Genomic DNA, 16,381 nt, shown 5'->3' with positions numbered 1-16,381 from the left:
ATTTTAAAACTTTGTTTGCTTTGTGAAAGTTCCCATTCAATGTTATTGAATAAACAATCACCTTTCAAAAGTTATGTGAAAACGGCGACGGAGAGGCGGAGAGATAGAGAGTGTCTATGAAAATATAGATCAATCATTAATACATAAAGTTTGCGTTTACTTCGCAGCTCACTGTCAGTGGGAGAAATTCGCACCCAATATGAACTGGACCGATGTGGGGAATAAGTGAAGCTAAATTCTAAGTTCTTTATAAATAATACTCAGCACCATAAAGTGCAGTGTATCCAAACGAAACATCATAGCGGACATGGCTTTTCACATTGCACCAAATCTGCTCTTGACATTTATATTTTTATCCGTAGACAGAAAATGAATGGCATTTCATTTCAGTGAAATAAGCCATACATTGTCGGTAGTTTCCAACAGTGCGCTATGACTAAATGGGTCTCAGTCACAGTCGGTGACTTGAACCGAAGACCATTACCAAGCGCCAGTTAAAATATTCAACGACCTGTTGCACAAAACTTTCACCTTTTCATAATTACATAATTGAATTTCCACAGAAAAGCAACTACTGAAAAATTGAAAAGCCAAACATAGTTACGGAATTAACAGCCATGTACACAACTTTGGCATTTTTAATGCGCTTTATGTGTACAGCAAAATAAAGAAAACCGCTGCACAGCATGCACTTACAGTTTAATAGTTACTTTTTATTATAATAATAAAACTGTGTAAATTTTCATGTTTTTTTTACCATGGCAAACGCTTTTTGATAAAAACCGGCCAACTTATTTAGACGGAATTAATTTTTGAACATTACATTTTTCGCAACAAGCCAATGAAAACTTACAATAGAAAGAGACGGACAAAGAATGTTTGCTTTATCGAACAGAGTTATTATGAACGAAAAAACTTGCTTCGAGACAGAGGCAAAGAAAACAAAGTCTGTTGTCACACAGCTCAAAATATGTGAAAGTTGAAAGCCTTTGACTTCAGCATTATTATTTGTGCACTGTCAACGGCACACACATACTTTTTTCCGAAGTTGCATTTTCTCTCGATTTCTTTTTCAAAGGACATTAATTTATGTTCATATTGTTCGAATGCTCAAATGCTCAAGTGGAATGTTTGCTATGTACTCTCGATTGAATTGGAATGAGATCGTATTGTCATCATGCTGCACATTTTCAAAGCCACTTTTCTGCCAATGAAATTCTTCACTTTATGCAGTTTCTTTGTCAAAAGCGTCCAGATTTTCGGTTCATGTCAAAAAGTTCGATGATTTATATTTCAAAACGTTGCACACAAATTGCTTTGATCGGAAAAATTCCGCAAAATTGAACAAAAGGAATGGGAATTGCTCGTTCAAACTGACTGAAATCGAAGTGAATTAGTTTATTTTTTCGTAGATGACTTCACAGAAACTTGATCAACTAATTTTCAACTGGCTTTCAGAGCGAGAAGAAAGAGACCAAGAGAGAGCGTCGGAATAATCCGAAATATGATGGTTGACAGCATTATTTCAAGTGCATTATTTAAAAAGCATTTTGTTCGTTGTGAAATTATTTCGTTTTTTTTTTCATTGGGTAAATGGTGCCTGAAACCAAATGCGTTCAAAATCTGTTTGCTCTTTGGCAGTGTGTTTGTGTAGAGAACAAGTGACGTGTGTATGCGTATTGCGTGGACGACTTACAGCTCATGTCTTGTGTTGTCTGCTGTCTAGAAGAGGGAATGAGTGAAATATTGCTTCGAGTAGCTTCAACATCATCGAGTTTGTTGACATTAAACATTACTTAAATGATGTATGCGAATCAAGCACACAAAACGTTACATGTCGATGTCTTGCGACTCACGTTTTCGTTTCGCTTTTCATTCTCTCTTGAGAGCCGAACCACTTTTACTTTGCCATTTGCCGAAGCGGATACATGTGTGCCATTCAAATGGATATAATGCAAAGTTTCGTAGCGAAAACAATACGAACACGAAGAGAGAGACGAGAGAGAGAGAGAGAGAGAGAGAGAGAGAGAGAGAGAGAGAGAGAGAAAGCGAGAAAAAACAGAGCAAAATTTTAGGCATTTAGCATGAATTTCAATTACATCTTCACGGATGACATCAAAAGTATCTTTCGCATTTTAATAAATATTTAATAAGATCACATATTCGAACGCCGTTGTATTGGTGACTTTAATGCCATCGCTCGACCTTTTTTTCCTTTCGCTCTGCACTTATGCCGGGTGCGTATATTATTTATTCATTTGATTCAGTTGCCCAGTATTTGAAACCGAAATTATTACGTTTCCAGCAGTTTGTCTGTCCTGAATGATGTATAGAGGTGTGTTCGTTCGTTCGTACGTCGCAACGATGTGAGCGAAAAGAAAGCCTCTCAAAAATAGCTGTGGTACACAAAATTTTTGCAGACAATTTGATGTGCTTTCTTTCTTTTTTGTTCCTTGTGCTGACTTGCAAACGAAAACATTTTTTCGTTTTCTTAAAATTGCATGTGTGACTTTGTTGCCAATGTTGGCTGGCTCACAGTTACAAGCGCGTCGTAACAACGGATCGAATGGAAGCCAACAGGAGATTGTCTGGAGGTGCAGAGAGAAAAGCGAGAGTTTGAAGAATGGGAATCGAGATTTGAATATGAATTCAGTTGAGCTAGCTTCCATTAGCATTTCCATTTGGATGCGCATGATACCAATCTCTGACATTATAAGAAGCTTAATTGAACTTGAAGAGTCAAGTGAGCGAAGTCGTGAACCAGACTGGCGGAACGAATGTGAGGTGTGTCATTGCAATGTTCTCTTCATCATTCAAGTCTCGGGCTGTAAGTTTGCGTTTTGTTTTCGTCTGTTCTTTTAATTCAACAGAAAAAAAAACCGTTTGCGAACATTGAAATCGAGTTGATGCGAATTCAGTTACAAAATGACATTTTTAATTTTGGTTTTGTGTGGTGAAATAAACGAGAATACCATTTGAGGCCTTGAAATGGTTGTCTCGAGATATGCCGACAAAAAGGGGCGACTTTCTCCTTATTTTCTTTAGAATGTTTCCATATTATCACGCTTGAATTGAAAGCTTTGCGCAATTTTACGAGCAAACGCTGGCTGATTTGGAAAAATATACGAGGCGCGCGAAGAGATCGAGAGAGAGAGAGGTGCGTGGCTCGTGTACATAGCAAGCATATCGTTGCTTCGTTATTACGTTGTTCAAGTGTAAGCATTTGAAAATGCTGTTGATGCTCAAGTTAATTGTACCCTGGTGTCAATAAATTTTCACTTATCAGCAAAGTCTCGATATACTTTGCGTTCGTTTTCATTCGCTTGCTCGCTCTCTATCGCTTCAATGTTATGCGAACTGAAAATTAGTAATTCATTTTTTGTGGTATACAGGCATATTATATATTTTTAGCAAGTTTCTGCCTTACACACACACAAGCACATGTTCTTCGTGGCTGAGAAAATGCCTGTGTGAAAATATGTGGCATCGTAACTTGTTTAAATAGCATTTGGCTTAACATCGCCTCTAAATTGGGTTATTACACACGGAAATAACACACAAAAATTGCTTTGTGTTCATTCATACTAAAAAAATACATCTTAATTTCGGCAAAAGCCATGGCAAAAATTTATAATTTATGTGTCGAAAAAAAAAACAACACGAATGATAAGACAATTTACAATGTAAATGTGTGTGCGAGCGGTACGAGAACTTGAGCATAATATAGGCTCAAACCAATGCCGATGGACCCATTTGGCAGTTAAAAAAAATTGCATATATACGTATAACAACCAAGAAGAACAACGTTAAACGGAAAATCTATAAAATAGCTTTTTCCAAAACTAAATGATGTATGCGTATGAGTTTTATATGCGTATTTACACAAGCAAATAGAAAAACGTGAAGCTGAAGCATCGATCATTCGTTCGGCATTTCATCTCTGTACCGTAGATGATGTATAAAATGTACCGATACCACATATATTGAAACGGTGGTACGGCCTAAAATACGATGTTGAAATTTTGATAATGGGCTCGGAAAATGCGCTATAAAAAGCATAAATCCATAAACTGGCACAGCCAATGCCAAAAATATACACACGCACGCACACAGCACAACGAATTCAGACCAGCATCTTTATTTATCTTCAACAAGGCGGTAAAAAATTTCGGTGCACAAATAACCGAACAACAGCAACAAAAACAAAAATTCGATGCGAACGAGTACGAACCAAGGAAAAAAAAGAGAGAAAACATTTTTTTTCGCAGAAGCTCGAACTTGTACGACCTCTTTCTATCTCGCTGTCTTGCTGACGATGACACAGAATGGAAATGACAATGAAAGCCAACGTATCGCACAAGTGTATATATGGTCGGAATATATCACAGAATTATCGATTTTTCCCGGTTCCATGTTGTTGTTGGATCGACTCTCTCTCTCACTCACATATACAAACAAACGTACACCGTGTGTATGTAATTCGATGAAAAAAACATGCTGATGCTGCTGCTGTTGCCCAAACACACTTAGTGTGTCAGAGTGCAAATCAACCCCAAAGTCACATGCAAACCGAGAAAGCACCAGCAAAAAATCTATTGACTGATGCATACACATTTTCTTTATTGATTTTTTCTTCTTCTGCTTTCATTGCTGCTGTTCGCTCACAAATACCAAACAACATGCGATAGCGGTTCATAGACGTGTTCGCCCTATATGCGAGACGGGTACAAACAAATTGCTTTTTATGTGATGGTGTTTCGGTTTCCATCATCTGTCTACGCGTTACATGTGCAACAGCATCTGGTGTGTCATATGGACTAATTCAAGCTCTTAACTTCGCGAGAACAGCGCAAGAGACGTGAGAGAGCGAGAGCGGAGGGAAAACATCGAGCAGAGGGAAAAAAATATTCCAGCAGAATACGAAGAGATGCCATTTCACGCAATTTACGAGACAGTCACGCAGAAAATGTATGTATGTAGAAAAGACGGAATAGGAATGAAAAGTCAGAGTAAAAAAAGTGAAATAAATTCAGCGTATTAAAATGGTACCATTGCGCATTTTTCTTCCTCAAGAAATTGTTATCTCTTTTTTTCTGCGCTTTTTTGTTCACATCTCTTTTGTCACTTTTTCATTTGGCTTTTGTTGCCACTCGCTTGTTTCTTGCTATCCTTCTTTCTTTAGCGCGGCGCAAACATTAAAAATTTTCGCAAAAACTGATATTCACGTTACATTTGTCTACATCTCTACACGTATGAATGTCAGTTGTCTGAAGGTTTATCGAAATTGTTTTTATTTCTGTTTTTCATCGTCTACTTTTCGTTTATCCTTTTTATTGTGTGACACCAGAAAGTAACGAAGATTTCATTTAGTTAGTAAATCCACACACACACACACACACACATACAGCCACCCATCGATATATCTGTATTTATGTACATTTAAACTCGATTTATCTCTGCTGCTTGCATCAGCCGAAAGGATGTAATGGGTACTGTTGCCAATATCATGAATATGCCGAGAGCGCGGGACGAATGAAAAAAGTCCAAAGCATTCGAACGAATGACCAAAATTTTTATGTTGATGTAGATAGCAACGTATTTGCTTCGATGTTTCGGTTATTAGATGGCAAAAAGTGAATGGTTGCATGTTGAAAAAGGGTAATAAATGTATGGCATTCGATGGGTAGTGGCTTTCGAGAGAAAAAAAAATCAATGACAACTTACACAATCGAATTTTCGACAAGAGCCAGGAAAGTGCCAGCGCTTTTTTCCTGCAACAACAACAACAACCATCATCCAATACAAATCATTGGGTAATAATAGCATTTTGCTGAGATCCAACGCATTCAACTGATTGTCGGTCGTTTTGCTTGCGTCGTCAAGTCATTTTAAAATTTTCGTACAGTCTCGTGCCGTGCGCTCCGTTTTAAGCCTTGTTCCATTTCAATTCGTCTCCTAATGGTGAGTGCGCGCATAACACATAAAATGGTAAGCGCATTCAAGCTTTTCACGCTCTTTTCATTTTATGTGTTTGCTCAGCGAAATGAACGAAATACACAGTAGCCAACAACAACAACAACAACAACAACAGGCGAACAGTAAATAAATAAATGAATTAGTAAAGTGTTTTCATTGTCTTTCCATCTCCCTGTATCTAGTCAAAAATGTCGAAAATGTTGGTTTGAAAGAGCTGCAGTTGTTTTATCGTCACCATAAATTGTCAGCTATCTTGAGTGTTGTGTTTCGTGAGCTCGACACATTTACAGCTTCAATGAGAGCGTGAAAGCTTTTGTTAGTGCCAGCTTCAATTTTACAGTTGAATTCAGTGAATCGAAATTCGGTTTGAATTTATCTAAAGTGTTCCAGTTGGGCGAATATCATAACAAAAAAAAAATCACTTGTCTTCTATCGTCAGCGCATTGTGTAAAATGCTTGGCACTCGCAATCGAAATGATTCATTTAATTTCATACAAAATGCTACGATAACCGAAATAAAATTAAAACCACACTGTCGAGCACGTTTCACATTGTAGCGCTTCAAAATTTATCCAAATTGTAATTCACGCACTCTGGTTGAATCCATGGAGAGTGCGATGGCAACGTGACAGTAGCAAAAGCTGTTGACTTATCTTTCGGAAAAAATGTACTCCGGAAAATGTTCCACATCATTCGGTGGTTGTTCGTCAGGAGCATCAGCAGCATCAGCATCAAAGGACCAAATAATTAAACGAAAATAGAATGAAGTGCTTCAACCTTTCAGGTAATTTGGTTTTATGGTGACGTTTCATTGGTGCTATCATTTTTTGTGCCGGCTATTACTTGTGCGTCAACTGTAAATTGTGTGGGCGTGCGTGCACGCGTCTAGCACAAGAGATAAATGAAAGAATTAGCCCCCATTCAGAGTGAATCAGTATTTTTTAATCAGGAAATTAACAGAGAATCCATAGAAAGCTGACCAGCGTAAAAACTTCAAAGCAAACTTGTGAAACCCCATTAGAATTCGGTGTGCTCATTGAAAATTGGCCTTTGATATGATAATACGGCCGTATACCGGACACAAAATTCTTTTTCACCAACCAATATAATTAAATCCAACCGAAGGATGGATAGAGAGAGGGAAGAGTACATGCGTTGAAATTATTTCACCTTGAGCGCTCATTTTTCTATCAAATTCAGTCTCATCTCCTGGAAAATTTCGTGAAAAGATCAGAGAGGTTGTTCGATAGAAGTCTTATGGAACCCTTAATTACGCATCAAATTACATCCTGTAATCAGAATACGGACTTTTTTCACAGAAACTGTTTGCCAGCAAGCATGACGCAACGCTTTTCCTTCGTTGTTTCAAACGATGAGTTCTTAATGACACACACACACAACTAAACACCGAGAAAGAACAAGGAGAAAGAGACAGAGAAAGAGAGAAAGTACAAACGGCAACTTGAGATGTTCACGAGATAACACAGCCAATCGAGAAATTCAGTTCGACATTCAATGGCAACGCGCACAGCGCGCACATATTAAGCTCTATCATATTTGGAATTTTAGCCACTAATTTGAGCTGAATCGTATGATATTATCTCAGCTCAGTAACGTGCCTTTGTCCATCAATTCTGACGCATTAGAAAAACGCCGCTTTGTCATAATGAATGTGTATTTCAAAATATGATTATCATCATATAGTGAATCAAGCCATTGAATCGAGTCATTTACAGAACGAATATGTGAAATGGATAAAGTAAACAGACAGTTCGGGGCGCTGGCTGGCGGGCTGGTGTGAGAACACAACAAATTTTCGTGGTGCGTGTGTATATTTGATTAATAATTGAACTGATACAGCTTGAATTGATGATACACTATGTATGGCACGCGCGTCTGTCCATTGCTCTCCAATTCGATGATATAAAAATTGATTTTTTTTCCATCTCGTTACGCAAATCTAATCAGGCAAACAATAACCGGCCATCAAGCGGCCCACCCCCAAATCCCATTCCCATGTCATATCCAGCCAAAGCCACCATCGTGACATAGCGGAATGAGTGAAGGCGAATACTGGAAAAATCAATGCGGCCGCACACTCATCAGTTGGCATGTGTTTATATTGGCGCCTTGGTTTTTCCAGTCGCTAAGCGCTTTTGTTCTGTCAGTCTTCCGACCGCATACATCATAACCAGCACGACACAATAAAATCGAGTGTAGAAAAAGTGCGATGTCATGAAAATGAAGAAATTCGCACAAGTCAAGAGAAAAAATACACACGAACACACGAAGTGGAACCTTATTATATTATGAACAAAAACAGCATCTTTGTTGACACGTATAGCACTGCTGTTCGAGAGAAAGACAGAGAAGAAGAGCAATGCGCCATTGCTATGTGTCCGCAAATTGACGATGCCAAAATGGTGCAGAGATTACTCTCTCTATATGTGGGATACTCTACAGTGATTCGGTTGCCAATCCATGATTCGTGTCATATAATATGACCTTTTTGTTTTATTTATTATCGATCAAAATGACTTTTACTTTTGCAGCCTCGTCCGAAAACCGACGTTGACATCGACAAAACAAAGCGCCGAATGTATGAAGTTGGAAATCCGGTTATTGGCGTTTGTTATCAACGTAGATAACAATTACGATTCAGTTGTCGGTGTAGACATATTGAAGTTCGATTCAATGAGACTGGATTTTCGGGTGATTTTTAGCCATGCAATCGTTACACAGCATGAGAAAATCCATCAGGCCGTCATTTAAGTGCGCGCACGAGTTTGTTTGTGTGTATGTGTGAGTTGGGCTCCAATTTGCCTAGTTACAATGGCCCAATTTATCAAAATTGTCGTCATTGCACGTAATTCCCGGAGTTCATTCCGTTATATTGACATGGATTAAGTGAGGATTTAGCTGCTGAAACCGAGGTTTATTTGTTTGTCGGTGTTGCGAGTCGGAACTTGCGACCGTATTGAGCGAAAAAGCGAGCGAGTGACAACGAGGCGAATGTGACGGTGACCGAAAATCATTACAATGATGTGGAAGCAATTCAACGGGGGGCGAACAACTCTTGGATATTCGACGGGCGAAAAACAGAACAAATTGAACTACTTCCACTGACTTAACAGCTGGAATATGGTATTATGGGCTTTTGCCGAACAAATAAAGTTGTGTGACAAAAACAGCACAAAAAAAACTTTGGCCATTCGAATTCCTTCACATTTTTTTTTTCGTCGTACCTTCGATTATATTTTATTCGCGAAGAAAGTTTCGCATTTTGTTTCCAAGTATTTGCTTTGGCACGACGAAAGAAAGCCATTGACGCGGGCAAGATCTACTGAAAAAGAGATAATAATCGAACTCAAACAATGAAGTGAAGTATAATTTCTTTCCAACTTTCTTCACGTTCGCATTATTTTGCTTCAGCATTTACGTGCGACGGAGCAAGAGATAGAGAGACCGAGAAAAAGGTAAGAGAGAATTGAATTCATGTTCTGGCGCTTATAAAATCTCGTACTTGAATCGCTTTTCTCGTTACGAAAAGAATCTGCTGTTTTCTTGCTATTCTTTATCGGCGAGCCGATTCCTACTTTTACCTACCCAGAAACACATTCTTTTCATATCTTGAATTCGATGTTAAGTTCACTTATTCACTTGCAATTTGCAACATTGTTTCCCATTTGCTACACTCAATATAGATAGGGAACTGAGTGCTGCTGCTCATTGTTGAGCTAGCTCATCGTTCTATCGTAGCAAACTTTGAACAATGCTCTACTAAATGGATGGCATTTTGATTGTGTTGTCTTGGGGGTCGGTTGGAGCGGGTCGATGTGAGTTGAGAGAATGTCGTCAGCTTAGTTGCGAATGCTGCCATTAGTCAGTTAATTCATAAAAAGAGAGTGATTACAGTGTTTCACCGCTGGATAAAATGAACGCACACACACACAGCTTGATTTCATTTAACGACCACGAAATTCGTCATGCAGTGCATGCAATTGTGCCGAGCGCTGCCTCGCTTTTTCACACTTCACGAAGCGCACAGCCAAAGCGAAATAGGCAAATTCATTATCAGTGCTTGAATTTCCCGAGGCCAAGCTCATCTAAAAAAAATGAAGAGATCTCTTGAAATCTCTTTTCAGTCCACGTCAATTCCAACGAAAAAACTATATCGAGTTAAATGGAAACCAAAGCAAGTGCTGAGCTACAGGAGGAAACAAATGGTATACATTCCAGTTGCCCTCGCCGTTCGCATGCTAAAGCGAATTTCGCAAAATAGGTCAATTTAGTTCGGAACATATGTTTGGTTTTGATTCTTTTTCCATTTTCTCATTATTTTTTGCTTGCTTGCTCACTCGCTCGCTCGCTCGTTCGCACGACAGAGCAAGTCGCCGCTTTTGATGGGAAAACAAAGAACGCGGAAAATGAGCTGAAATATTTTTCAAGAAGTTCAACGCAACGTTCAACTCAACTAATTAAAAATTCCTCAAACGGAATGCGCATGGATATGTGCATTGTGCATGCCATTGATATGGCTGCGTGATAATATGATATGTGAAGCGATCAAAATGTAATGCAGAGAATTCACCGCATTCCCTCTACTCTCTCCGAGTGTTTTTTTTCTGTCTCTCTCGCTATCTTTCCACTGCAAACAAAGTTAATTGCGTTTCTACTACATTCGATGACGCAAAACTTTTCAAATTAATTCGTTCCGTTGCACCAATTTCGACGCATTTTGCTAGAAATTGGAAAATTTTTCAGAGTAAAATGTAATTTTCAATTTCGATTTCAATTTCTCATTTTTAATTGTACCAAAATTGGAAGCAGCATGGGAGTTGCGTGTTGAAATTGAAAAACCGCAAGAGAAAATGGTCTGGTTCACTGTAAAAGTACAAGTGGGGAAATGTTGGTAAGGTCCGGCACGTTCGTGCGTCGTCACTTAACGAAAAATCGTTTAAATGCCAATGGAAACCAATTTGAAATTGTTGGAATCTTACAATACATTTTTCCCTAGGAAAAAATTCGATGAAAGCACGCTTAAGAACTTATAGACCAAGAGCCCACCGTACAAACAACTTTTTTTTTGTGCACTGCAGAAATTCATAAAATTATTGTAATATCTTCCCACAATACTCTAACAGAAATGTACAACTTGTTTCAATGAAATTGGGCGGATCGTTTTATACGCGCTACGCGAAAAAGTATACTTTTTTCGCACCAGTATCGCAGAAATTTGTATTAAATCTTCATTCGGATCTAACTAACTTATAAATAAAATATCTGCACCGAAAAGTGAGCGGTTTGCTTAAAAAATAGAATTAAAAGATTTACACTTCAAATGTAGCTATTATCATAAACTTAACGAACGTTGAATGTCAGTGCAAGCAATGGGTGCGTTCAATGCCTTCAGAACAAAATGATCCGAAGTGTTAATCTTTTAATTCTATTTTTTAAGCAAACCGCTCACTTTTCGGTGCAGATATTCTATTTATAAGTTAGTTAGATCCGAATGAAGATTTAATACAAATTTCTGCGATACTGGTGCGAAAAAAGTATACTTTTTAGCGTAGCGCGAATAAAACGATCCGCCCAATTTCATTGAAACAAGTGGTACATTTCTGTTAGAGTATTGTGGGAAGATGTTAATTTTATGAATTTCTGCAGTGCACAAGAAAAAAAGTTGTTTGTACGGTGGGCTCTTGGTCTATTAATGAAAACTTATTTTTCGCAATGAAAATGTAGTCAAAACCAAAAAAAAATGCTTTTCAAACATAGACAAGAGCGTAAGAGATTGAAACAAAGACGAGATTCTTGGAAAATGCAACAAGATGCACTCTCCGAACTTTACGAATGACAAACAACAATTTACAATTTACCGAAGTCGATTCTCTATCACTGAGTATTCAATCATTTTCTCACTCTCTCCACTTCCATTCATTTATCGACGATAGCGACAGCGCCTATTCGCACATTTTCCACTTGTATTTATGCGTGTTCGAAGCGTTTGCTCGTTATATTGATCGATATATTCGAAGGACATTTGATACAAAATCACTAAATTATACATTATTTTATTGATGCCACTTGTTGGTGGCTCCTCGTATTCACTTGTGTTTATTGCATGGTCGGCGCTTTTCTCTTTCATTCATCGATTCATTTTGCTGTTGCTCGCAATGACGTAAAGTTGGAAAAACGTACATTCAAGCCCTTTAAAACCGTTTTAAGTACGGGATCTATGTTGCAAACATTTGATACAGAACTTATTGCCGCATAATAAAAACGAAGCGTATTACTTTTTCATTTCCGTTTGGTTGTGTCAAGTGTGGGAGTTGCACCATAGAAACATAAAGTCATTTCACACAGAGTCCTATTTAATCATCAACTGATGCTGATTGTGCATGAAATCGCAGATGATAATAAAAATGAAGTACAACCCATTAAATCCAACAATTATTAATCTATTTGTGTATGATTTGATGGGTTGCCTTCGTTGCGATAGAGATTCGATTTGTCTATTTATTGAAATGACGCACGAAAAATGACACTCTTGACGTAATTGCATGCTATAAAAACATTGGAATCATTTATGCGTTTTTGTCTGGGTCTCTCCGTTTTCCCTCCCGTTGTGTTGGCTAATTACCCTTTTAATCCGGAATCAGAATTAAAATGGAATAATTGAAGTCGGCTTCGTTTATCTATTAAAATTTTTTGCAATTGCGTCGAGAGATTTGCCGTTGCATATTTGATTTTGTTAGCAATCCCATTTAATCGTTTTGCATCACTTTGTATAATCCAATTTGATTGGCAATTGTTACGAAAGAAATCGAACAAAAGCAAACGGAATCCGATTTGCCGTCGCCCCGATCGGCAATATGCAGACGATGCTCCATATGCAGACGAACTTGTTCTAATGTCAATTCGAAAGACACGGTACATGATTTCCACTTGTACACATATTCTCGACGAATCAGCCCGATTGGGACTTTCAATGGGATATGGCATTTACATTGTAACACAATGACACTGTCTAACACTGGCATTCTCTTTCTGTGTCACACATTGAATATTGCAACAGGAGCACATTTGCATTGCACCGAACGAGATCATTTTCAATGACTCGATTAACTGTGATTCGCATCGAAATTGCATCATTTGGCACTCTTTCTCTCGTTTGCACAGCATGTAGGAACATTATGCACAGCGAACAAACACAATGACGTCAATTCTCATCAGAGCACGCGAACGGAACGAGGTAGAAAAGATGGGAAAAACCATATGAATTTACACGCAGCTAGTTTGAAATCGTAGCACCGTGTGATGGATATTGACGAGATTAAGCACAATTTATGTAAAATTTAGGCACAAATTGTCATCAACTGCAACGGCGCGCACAGGTTTTACAATTTTTATCCCAAATTGAAAACATCAAGTTTAACGTTGTGGAACTTTTTTCTCTGTCTCGCATTTATGAAAAAAAATGCATTTTCGTTATCGTTATCCAGATCATATTTCGATGGGTGAGATTGAGAGTGGAGTATGTTTTTTCTTCGATTTATATTTTTGCAAAGGCGAGTATGTTTTCTGATGATTCTGTTGGCGTTAAAGTAGAGTATGTCGTAGTACCTTCTAGCCTCTGCGGTCTTCACGGTTTTCGCGCAACTGATAGGAGATAACAACATGGTGTCTTCGGCAAAGTTGTAGCACTCGAGGTCTTCTATAACATTGCTGAGGCATCTATCTCTTATCTCTTATCAGTTACGCGCAAATCGCGCACATAAAAAAGCAAATTTTATATAGAACTTTTTTTTCTTATCATTTTTCGCGCTTTTCGCGGAACTGATAAGAGATAAGAGATATTTGACTTCAGCAATGTTATAGAAGATCTCGGGTGCTACAACTTTGCCGAAGACATCAAGTTATTATCTCTTATATGTTCCGCGGAAACCGTGAAAAACCGTGACGTCCCGCCAAAAATGAACATACTCGCCTTTAACCATTTTTGAGTCGAAAGAAACTTACTCTTCTCTTTCATAACAAAGTCAGTGAAACATACACCACTCTCAATCTCACCTATAGATTTGAAGGTGATTTTTTTCTGCGTTGCAAAATGACAAGCCAAGATGAGGGAAAAAACGATAATGTATGTATGTGTGTATGATGTGAGCAGCAAGTCTTGGTCGAGTGAAAAGCTCATATTGAATTTTCCAAGTGAGTGAAATGATGACAATGAAGAGGCAAACAAGAGAGACGCTTGTTAAATGCAAGTATTAAATTTCACATCGGATTGAATTGCATGCCAATAAAATAAGAGCGAGCGACAAGTTGTTGGTAGCAATATACAGACTTTCTTTTATTCTTATCGTCTCTCTTTTCTTCTGTACGGATCAATAAAATAGTGAATTTTTGTGTAAAACCCAATTATCGTCAGTGGTTGTGTAAAATTTCCTCTGGGAAAACTGTCATTTGACTCTTGAATGGCATAGCTCAGAAGGGCTCTTCGAAATTTTTATAGACATTTAGAGCAAAAATGTGGTGCGCTGTTGTTTTTTTTCCTTCTTCTCCTTCATCACTTGCATTTAGTTTGCCTTAAAATAGCGGCATTTGATGTGCGCGCTTGAAGCGAACAACTCCATAGCATCCGAGCTAAGCTGAGAAAGAAAAAAGCGAATCAAAGCACTTTCTCTTGATTGTGTTGCTGCTACTGCTGCTGCTGCTGCTGTTGCAGCCGATGGGAAATGCAGACACAAGGTTTCTTCTGTTGCGAGCAGACAAGTGTGTAATAATCCACATTAACTCTCTTCAACATACCTCTGATGCTCTCTGAACAACGCAAAACAATAGAGATGAAACCATCAATTTGCATGTCTGCCGCTGGTGATTATAAGCGCTTTTTCCCATAATGTGTATGCATAAGACTCGGCGTAACCCCGTTCATTATTCTTTATCAATTTTTCATTCGTTCCCTCTTCCGCTGGATGCCCTCCTTGCTCACACATCGACTGTGGGTGAGATCAGATACGAACATTTATAATGACAAGCGACGAGCGAACACCAATGATATAACAAAGCTCTAGAAGAAAGTAGATAATCAGGGGGAAAAACCATATGGCTTGAAACTCAAGACGAACATGATTTCGAATGAAAATTGTGGAAGAATTGTTTCTTGGTAAAAGTCGAGAAGTGAAAATCGCGTATGAATGTACCCGTAAATGACGTAGACGGAAGATGAAATAACGAAAAAGGCTACTTTTCTTGCAATTCGATCGATGTCATCAAAATCAATATAAGGACGACTCGAGTTCGAGTAACAAAAAGAAAAACAGTTCAAAGGGGGGTTTCATCGTACAGATTGTCAGTATTTTTAGCTGTGTGCTTCAAATATGTGTGAGAAATCGATGTGAATCATCGCAATAAATGTGTATTGGGACTCGTGTTCTATTTATCATATTTTTCGTTATTGTTCCCATTTTCGTGGCATGTTCGCAATGGCTGTCTTTTGTTTGTTTAGGCAACCGAATCCGGTTACTTGGTTTCTCTCGAACTTTTTCCCCGTTTTCTATTTCTTGTTGATTTTATTTCGACAACGTTGCAACCGAAAGAGAAACATCGAAACACTTTTGTCATGGATAAAAAAATCAGCAGAAAACATTTGATGTATGATCAATGGGGTATTTATGTTACGTTTTGGTGAATGTTCCACTCTTATTCTTTCACTCTCAAAACGGATGGAACATGAGCTGATAGAAAAATATGCTATTGCAGAGCAGAGAAAGACTTTTCAATGGCGGAAGAGACGAAATGACGAAAAGTTCAAGGCGATTTTCCATTAAATTTTGTCATTTCGTATGGAATCATCAATTGTACATTGACAAAGACGACGACGACAACGACGACGACGAAGATGACTGTCGATGCTATTGTGCCAAGCCTTTCAATCGTCATTTGTCGACAACATGCACAGATCATTATTGATGGGAAGCGGGAAGGCGCAAAGAAATAGAAGTCTGTTTAAACGAATGAGTATGTGCATGACAAGCAAATAAATTTCACGGTTTTTCCAATGCAATAAATAAAGTTGTGCCTTATCGTTATTAGTTCCAATTCGTTTGGGAATTTGCAAGCCATTTTTGGGGCTATTTCACACACACACACAGTCAACAAAAGAAAAATGGCCTGATATTCGAAATGGAAAAGAATTGAAAATTTTCATCACGAATCCACAAGAGATTAACAGCGCAAGGAGTCGCAATATTTTTTGGGTACCTCTTTTTCGAATTTCATTTTCATTTGTAACCATTCTAGTGTTTTTTTTTTCTTTTTCTTCTCGAAAACTCGTCGAAATTTGCCATTTATTTGCGTCATTGTGAAGCATTGAGAGCGTTTTATGTAATTTATAGCATAA

Source organism: Sitodiplosis mosellana, unplaced genomic scaffold (genome assembly GCF_009176505.1).
Source record: "Sitodiplosis mosellana isolate CC-2019 unplaced genomic scaffold, AAFC_SMos_1.0 Smas_scaffold_3, whole genome shotgun sequence".
Taxonomy (NCBI): domain Eukaryota; kingdom Metazoa; phylum Arthropoda; class Insecta; order Diptera; family Cecidomyiidae; genus Sitodiplosis; species Sitodiplosis mosellana.
Note: the sequence above shows the minus strand (reverse complement) of the source record.